The 9,052-nt window shown below is 34.3% G+C and overlaps 1 long non-coding RNA gene across 5 annotated transcripts; it reads left to right on the top strand.

Moving 5' to 3' along the window:
* Positions 1-923: 923 nt before the first annotated feature.
* Positions 924-8,610, top strand: LOC113713500 (uncharacterized). 5 transcript variants are annotated; one of them, XR_003453550.2, is made up of 5 exons: positions 924-1,116; positions 3,631-3,706; positions 4,035-4,136; positions 5,931-5,992; positions 8,146-8,610. It is a non-coding gene; the product is annotated as an uncharacterized lncRNA (long non-coding RNA). The 5 variants fall into 5 exon arrangements; XR_011822681.1 differs by having other exon boundaries at positions 4,035-5,992; XR_003453549.2 differs by having other exon boundaries at positions 5,931-8,529.
* Positions 8,611-9,052: the final 442 nt, after the last annotated feature.

Below are 9,052 nucleotides of genomic sequence, written 5' to 3'. Positions count from 1 at the left end.
TTGTGTTTATACATGTATTAATTAGATAAGATGGAAAAGTTCAATCAAGGAATAGTGTTGTTCAAGCTTTAATTACACCTTTGTCCTTTGAGATGCTCTTTGGCTAGACTATTTATCATTTGTATTTGGATAGAGTATTATTTGAAATATTATTTAAAATAATTATTATAGTACTTTTTGTGATGTGATGTATGTAAGATAAAAAAGTAAATGAAAATATAAAAAGGTGAATTAGAAAATGTATTTACGATGCAAACGAAATATTACCTCGATAATTCAACAATCTAGATATTTTCTATTTGCTCTTTTGAAAGACGTAATTTTACCATTCACACTTTTAATCCTTAGTTTTCTTCTCAGTAGCTCTTTGTTCTTCTATTTTGTGTTTACGTATTCATCATTTGGTCTTCTGATTTGATTTCTAGGTTGGTTTTTTTTTTTTGTGAAATTTAGTTTTGTTAAGCTTTTTCTAAACGATTGGAGGCTCTTTGTGAGACCCGTAATTTTCTTAATTGCTAGGTTTTATTTTCTTTTAATTGCACACTTTTCCACATTTTATTTATTCGAAAAATTGCAAAAATAATTTTTACGAGTAAAGATGGTTTTGAAATCATTTTTTCCGAGTATAAGTTAGTTTATAAGATTTTAAGAGTGTATATCGGATGTGGGATCCACTAGTGCGGTAAGTTCGATAAAATTCGGCCAATTAGCTTAAGTTTTGTTTACAGGAATTAATTTACTAGGTGTTAGTAAGATAAGGGAAAGAATTGGAGGATAGGAACATGATTTGGCAAAGATTAGTGAGAGAATGGCCAAGATGGTGCCAAGTGGCAAGACACCAACCATGTAACTTATTTGACCAAAGAATTTGATGAATTAAAACCATTTTTTTTGCTCCATTTCCTTCATAAGCTCGCCGGCCATCTTGGAGCAGCAAAGGAGAAGAAGAAACTCCATTTTCTTGCTTTTTACTCTTAGTTTAATCTTAGGAAAAAAAATCAAAAGTGAAGGAGTGAGTTAGTGAGTGAAATCCATCCAACTCTAGTGTGTGATCTTCAAGCCTTGAAGCTTTTGGTTGGTGGTTGTTTTGGGTGACTTAATCAACTTGTAAAAGAGGTATGTGATCTTTAATCCTTGCTTTTATGGTGTTATATTAAGTATTTAAAGGTTTGAGGGTAAACTAGAAGTTGTATGGATGCTTTCTATGGCTAAATCTCTTGAATTAGTGAAGTGGTAGTTGGGTTGGTTAAGTGGCCTACCATGTGTGTGATTAATTGTTAAAGTTTTGATTCATGATTTTAGTTAGAGTTACACTTGGTATGTTGGTTAAGAGGAAAACAATGAAAGGATGAAGCAAGAAAAGTAGTGGTATGCACTAATAGCCCAAATTTCAGATTTCTGGAAATTCAAACTTCAGTTCTGCCCGGTTCCAGTTTGTGATGTTAGAGGCCGAATTAGGCTTATCACAAAACATAAAAGTTGTAGAGAATGATGTTTTGTAGTTGCCTGCAAAATTTCAGCCCAATCGGAGTAACGTAGCCTGTGAAAAAACCAAAATATCCTTGCTGCCCTGTTTTTGTCCAAAACTGATAATCAGCTTCTGTAATTGGTTAGTTTGACAGGGAATACTACTGATTTGGTTGTCAATGTCTTCCTAAGAATTATAGCCTTGTATCTTATCTTTCAAATGGCTTTAGAATTACCTGAATCGGAGTTGTGTGTGCTGAGATATGCTTGAATGAATCAGGACTGCTAGTGGAATTTCACAGTGAGTTTCGAACTGGAAAATCTGGGGTTGTTTTGGTACCTTTGACCTAGTTAGGATGAGAACTAGACTGAGTGGTCATCATCAAAGTTATAGCCCTCTGTCTTAGTTTCGAAACGGTATAACTTGTACTTCAATCCAATAAGCGTGGTTTCGGTTAGGTCCGATACGCTAAGTAGCGGTGAATCTGCCTTTTTGGTTTCCTAGCTTAAAGCTCATTTCCGGTCATTTTCCTAGTTAAATTTTGTACTTGAATGACTTTGAGCCTATTGAATGGCTGTTGTGATGAATTTATATTGCGTATGACTTTGGGATTGATTGAGGGAAATAATGAAGCCATAAGTGGTTGGGAAAATAGATAAATACAGAGGGCATGCTACCCAAAATTTTAGGGCTACTCGATTCCTTCAATTGAGTTGATCTTAGTACAAATGAAGGGTTTTGGGGTTGTTTGTAACCCTAAGATCAACTGTTATCTTTTGCTCAAAAGTCATATTTTATTCTTTTGTGCTAGTACTTAACCTGGAAAGACGTACGACATGTAGTCGAGCCTTACTCGTACATTCCGTTTACTCGATTTTGGATGTGAAACCTTCAATTGTTTTACTTTGATGATTTTAGAATTTCTTGGCGATTAAAGCCAGTTTGAAGTGAAAACTTTTGAAGTATCTGTACTTGAACCGGTGAGTGTACCACTCCCCTCATTTGTTGTTTAACCTGGTTTCTGCCTCTGCAATCTGCGATTTAAATGACTGCACTATCTGTTTATTCTGTTTGAGATGAGGGTGTACTTTATCACACTCGTTCTCTTGTCTGTCCATATGCCTATTTACTGTGTATAATCTGTTAACTGTATTTGAATCTGTTCGAACGTCGTTTGGAGGCTGGTATCCAACGACCTTTCTGTGACCTCTGAACTCAACACCTATAGCTAGTTACTCAAGTCGGGCCGGCAAGGATTTGGTCGATTAGATAACGAACCACGGTAGTCTGTTTTGGGATCTTTGGGTATTGAGACTCTTGATTCCGGTATACTCGAGTATTACCATTACTGTTCCTGAATGGAGTTCGGGTCCGGTAAGGGTATGTTTGGTGAACGAAAATTGGTGTAAAGTGGGGTCTACGAATATGTTGGGTCTATTTACGTTGACGGAGAGTCAACGGGTTCGGATCAAGTACTACAAATGGAAATCTGGCTCCTGAGAGCCACTTGTATCATTTCCCTTTGAATCACTGTGTCCAAATGCTTTCCTTTATATCTGGTATATGTATCTGATTGATTAAACGTGAAAGGCCATGATTTTACCCCTATATGTTTGGTACCTTATTGAGCGTAAACTCACCCCTTTCTGTTGCTTTTATTTTCCTTACAGGGGACAAACTTGAAAATCACAATTTTGGAAGAAAAGGGCCAAGCTAGTATATGTGTCATGTTGTTAAACTCTTTTGAAAACGAAACCCTAATTGTATTTTGTGTAATAAGAGTACCTCGGATCGCACTGTTTGTTAATTTGTTCAAGAATTCAATGTAAATATATGTATAAGTGTTTAACCTTGTCTATTAAATGTATTCCGTTGAGACTATGATTTTATAGTTTGGTAGGCATGTTCTCACCTTAGTAGTTTCCGGGCGTACTATGTTGGGTTTGTGTGAATCGACTCCATAGTTCTAGCGAGAGTTGGGCAGGCGGTCCGCCGAACCCTTTGGTTCACCTTAGGGTGAGGTGGGGCTGTCACACTCTTTATGTTGCAATCTATAGCTCTGCTTCTTTGCAAATTTTTGGTGTATGCCAGCATGTTTTTGAACTTGCAAATTTATATAGTCTTCTTCCTCCCTTCTTTGATTTCAACTTGCATGGATCTAGGAAGATAGGAAAAGGGTAGGAGACATACAAAAAAAGACCGAGAAATCTGGTTCCTTTCTCCCCTCAACCTTTGGAGGTGCGATACTCACCCCTTTTAATCTCCCTATTATTTTTTAGCTTACAAATTTTGTCTACCCCTGTGATTGTAATGTGTAATTTTTGTTTCTCATTTCTTTGTGGTTTCTAATGCCTATGGGTCTCCATTTTTTCAAATTTTTTATTTTGTTGTTGGTTTCTTTTTTGAACAAAAAAGTTCCAATTTTTCAATGGGTTCTCCTCTTGCAGAAAAAGGCTTTTAATTTTTTATTGGTTTTTTTCAAAAAGGGCTTGATTTTGTGATTATGTTCTTGATTTTGGAAAAAAAAAGAATTATATTTTTCCTTATTGATATTTTGGACGTGAAGGAAGCAAAGAAACAGGAGATGGAAGAGGAGATAAACAGGAACCCAATGAGCTTGGGAGAAGGAAGTAGCTTGCTTCAAGCTTTTACATCTACTTCTGATAAGGTACACGCATCACCTTGATATCCGTCTTAAGCATATACTCCTACAAGAAAAATTTGCAAGGTCATATGTGTTTCTTGTTTCTAAAGAAATTTTTACTTTATTGTCATACCATGAAAAGTTGTACCTGCAGAATAGGTATTTATTTTGTTGGTTTTGCTACTATCAGGTTTTCTTTGTTTCTAATGCTTAGAATCCTAAATTTCTAGTATTGATGGTATAGTAATCAAACACCTTTACCAAGAAATTTAGAGGCAAACCTTTGGCTTTCTTTTGTTTGGATATTTCAACTTCGTGAATACTTAAATTGTAGCTATTAAGTTGGACTACTTTTGGTAGATATTAGTCTTAGTTTTTCTTAAAATTTTGGAGTTTAATGATTTGAACATCATTTCTTTTTTCTTTTTTTTTTAATTTTTTTTCACTATATTTTTCGCACTCTTTTACTATGTTAGAGTATATAGAAAATCTCACCATGTGAGACTAAGGAAGTTGAATTCTTTTTTACAACTTTTTATGAGTATTTTATTTTTATGTATTTGAGATTTTCAATTATGCATTCTATCACATCATACTACTGTTTGAATTCTACCAATTCAATTTTCCTTTGACCACACCTTCCTCGAATTGAAGCAAGTGCTCTGTATGTTTCCCCCTCTACCTCTCCTTCCCACCTTCCTTTTTATTTTTTTGTAAAAGACAAAAAAGAAGATTTATTGTTCAAGTAAACTGTCCTTGTTCTACTTTTCTTTTTAGTATTGTTATTTTGGAAAATTTGTTGCAGTTAAAAAGGTATCCTCTAACTTTTTATAAACTGCAATGGTAATTCTGTCAAAAGCGATGCTCATTAATCAGATATGCATATTCACAAACCTGTAAGTTTGCCTTCTCGAACTTATGTCCATATACTAGCTCTTTTAAGGAAAAAAAAGAAGAAGAAATATCTGGTTTTAATTTATTTCTCCCTTAATGAGCTTTATTGCATATGATTAATTCTGCGTTAAATTATGCTAAACTGGAAGAGTCTCTTATATCTAACTTCCTATTTTTGTGCTGGTTTTTCTTTGTTTGTTATGCATCTTGAGGATGGTCTTTTCATTTTAAGGATGTTGAAGGTGCGCAGTAGAACTGTGCAAGGACATATTAGACATTTCCTATGAGTTTATATGCTTAGCATTGAGTTCAGTTTATGTTTCATTTAGGATGCAGATGATGTGAAATCCAAAATTAATGGGGATTATTTATTTAAATAGTACGATATGTATAAAATAAGATTTTTCATGTTGTATCATGTCAGCACAAGTGTAGCTTGTACTTTTATACGTCCTTATAGTATGTTCAAGAAGCAGTGAATAATAAATATCCTTATAGTATGTCTATTGTACTTCTGCCCGAATAAATACATTCAATGGCTTCTACTGTGATTGCTACTCCCCAAATAAGGCTTATAAAGCTAAGATGTGGACAGAAGCCTAGACTAGCTGGTGAGTTATTGCTTTTTTGTAAGGAGTTACACATAAATCTTGGAGTTTTAAATAGGAATGCGACTCTATTTTGGTCTGTTCTTTTGTAGGTTTACTAAATTCAAAGGTGTGGTACCTTACCTTTCGGCTAAAAACTTGGCATTTTCTATTGCAAAATTTATTGTAAAAATGGCTTTTGGTATTAGCTATTACATGTAAAGTTTAGTGCTTTAAAAATTATTCTTGCTCAAATTCCTACAAAATAACTGAAGTTGTGATTGTCTTCTTAGTTTCTTGTTTTTATGGCAATATCACGGAGGAACAAACTTTGCAGGATTGCCGGTGGACCATTTATTGCCACTAGCTATGATTATGATGCTCCTCCTCATGAATATGGTATGTAGGCTGCTTCAACTCCTAAACTCATGTTCTAAGCTTGTAGTATTCACCTCATTTCATTTAGATGCTAATGTTTTCTATATTAGTTTGAATTTTAGTAAACACGTTTTTGGGTTGGCATTTTGATTTTTTTAGTGGCCATACTTGTCAGCCCCTAAGAAGCCTCAATCTGCGATATCATTTAAACTAGACATTTGTGTCATTTGACTAAGAGCGATAGAGCTAAGAGAGGGGTATTCAGTTCAATTTTACCTTTTCAAATAGTTTTGTGTGTTTTCTTATTCTGGTACTTGCTATTGTTATTCTGATGTACATTCATATAGGTAAATGAATACTTGAGAGGATTCAAGCACTGGTTTCATAATAACAAGTCAAATACATTGCCTTCTAAAGCCGACTGCTAGAAAACATTCTTTGATTTCAAAGTATTGCTGCTCTCTGTTTTCATTCCTATGATTTCAACTATTTTTTTAAAAAAGAAAGAAATTAACAACCCTTTGTAGAAATAAAAAAACTGGAAATGTTATCAAATAAGGCTCGTTTGGATTGGAGATTATTTCTGAAAAATCTGCTGAGATAGCAATACTTGCTTCATCACCAACTTAATTCTTTCTTTCTACTGCTGCTTTGTTGTATAATCATATTTACTGATGCCTTTTTGCTTTTGGGCATTGAGGTTTGTGTATATTTCTAGGCAATGACAATGAAAATCTTTTCTTGAGTTATTGATGGGGAAATGCATAGAGGTCAATTGGAGCCCATTTCTTGGCTCGACAACCTAGATTGCATGTGGGATGAGATGGGACGCATTTGCATATGTAACTAGGAATTTGCAGCCACGGTGGTGCCTCCCTCCATTTTGTCTCCTCTTTTTACAAACCTGAGCCTGATTGATCATTGCTTGTACCTTCTCTGTATTTTTTAATTACTTGATTGCTTTTGTTTCAGTCTTGTGGTATGTTGATTTATTGGTGGATGAATGCCATTGGAAACAATACGTTGATAGACCTAGAAACATCTATTTCATTAATCCAAAAGGAACCAAGAAATTTTATGCAGCAATTATCTGTTATGAAACATAATTTTTGACTTTTACTGCATTTGTCTTATTAGTGACTATCGTGGTTACGACCAAAGACCAGTTAAAGAATATTTTCCTAGCTCCTACTATTTTGGTTATAATTTTCCACTTGTTTTGGGCTCAATAAGTAGAATCTGCAGTCAATCATGGATTGTTTAATATAATTTGGTTTCTGATTCAATTTTGGTTTTAGAAAGTTGGTGTTGGTCATACACTGATTAATTTTTGGCACAGATAAGCACTACTAAGTTCAATACCTTGCTTCTTTGGAAGGGAATTATTCAATGGATGGATCCTAACTGGGGGAATAATAACTTTAACATATCTCACTCTTCAATCATTTTGCAATTGTTTTTATTATATTAGTTTCTCTAGTTCTACACATGGACATGGACTTCTCTTTAATTACCTGATTCTATAATGTTGTGCTTCAATGGGTATCGCATGAACATCTCTGAGGCACTTTAGGCTTTGACACTACAACTTCTGGTCAACTTCAAATATCAACTATGCTTTGTTGGCTGGGTTGGAGGATTTTGATAGCATTTTAGTACGTGCAAATATCAGTTTTGAAAAATTGCAGGATCTTCAACATTCACGTTAGGATAATCTGCACTATGGTAGATCAGAAGAGAGATGATGTCAACATGTAGTAAAAAATTAGCAAAATCTTTAGTTATGCTGATTTACATTTTTAAAGAAGACAGAGCCTAAATTGGTCTTTATTGCTATCCTTTGCTGTTTTGGTTTCGTTTTAAGCACATATAGAAGACAACAATATATGCTAATGATAGTCCTTCTGTTTGCATATCTTGAGTTTTAGTAGTTTAGTTTAGAGAATTGAAGCTTCAAATTTTACAACATAACATGGAAGCCAGCCATTTGTTCTCTTATGCTACAATAAGTTCTAATTGGTACTTCATAAAAAGGAAAAAAAAAATTGTACTTAGTACTTGATGAAGGAACTATTCCTTTAGTGGACTTTATTGTTGATGTGTTTTTTTTTTTGTTTCAAGATGTTTACTAATGAGAATAAAATAATTTCTTACTTTCGGGGCTCCTATAAAAGACCTTGCTCAGTGGCCTTCCCAAGTTTCCAACTTCTTTGTCGAGATAAGCAGCATGACTCTCTTACTTCGATCTCACAGCAACTGCTTAATCGCTCTTATTTTGGACATCCTAGCAGCGGCTTAATTGCTACCACAAATTAGCAATAGACTTTTATTATATAAAAGTATATATATAACTTCGAATATCAATCTTTTGAGGTTTACGGCCTCTGTAGTTAGTTCAAGTTATATTCCCTATTTATGTCTTATTTTAAGTGTTCAAATTGTGTATTTGGTTTATTGTAGGCAAGTCCATTTAACTTGGACTTTGGTTAATCAACTCACTGACGATGTTTATTTTCATTTTTCTGCATCAATATACCAAGTATCCTATATTAGGTTAAGTATCGAGTTCTGTGTATTTGTAATCTATGACTCTCTATGGAGCATACATCATGATATATTGATTTATGGCTTTTAGTGTGTCTTCGCATCGCATCGCATTGCTATAGTTATTATTCGGTATAAAATGTTAGCCTAAAGATATGATTCAATAGAAAATATTCACTACACAATCAACAGACAAATTTGCCTTCTCAACAAGTCTATCACTCCCACGCCTCGCACGGAAAGTAATTCCCTAGTCTTACTAGAATAAGAATGTGTGATGTAACATATGATGGACTAGTTATAGTATAATAATGAGCAACTTGTCATGCTAGTTGTATCGGAGACTAAGAAAAACTTGTATTGCATTTGTAAAACTCTTGAATGCCATGCTAGTTTCGCACGGCGTGTGTGCTTATAGGAAATTAAGTAATCCATGATAATAGATCACTTATAGAGATTTTTATAGATCGTCCACTAACACAGCTCTCACATCGATGGGATTTGAACATACTATCTTTTGGAAAAAGTGATATGTGC

This window comes from Coffea arabica, chromosome 10c (genome assembly GCF_036785885.1).
Source record: "Coffea arabica cultivar ET-39 chromosome 10c, Coffea Arabica ET-39 HiFi, whole genome shotgun sequence".
In the NCBI taxonomy this organism is placed as follows: domain Eukaryota; kingdom Viridiplantae; phylum Streptophyta; class Magnoliopsida; order Gentianales; family Rubiaceae; genus Coffea; species Coffea arabica.
The sequence above is the reverse complement of the archived record's forward strand: the minus strand, read 5'-3'. Positions and strand labels throughout refer to the sequence as shown.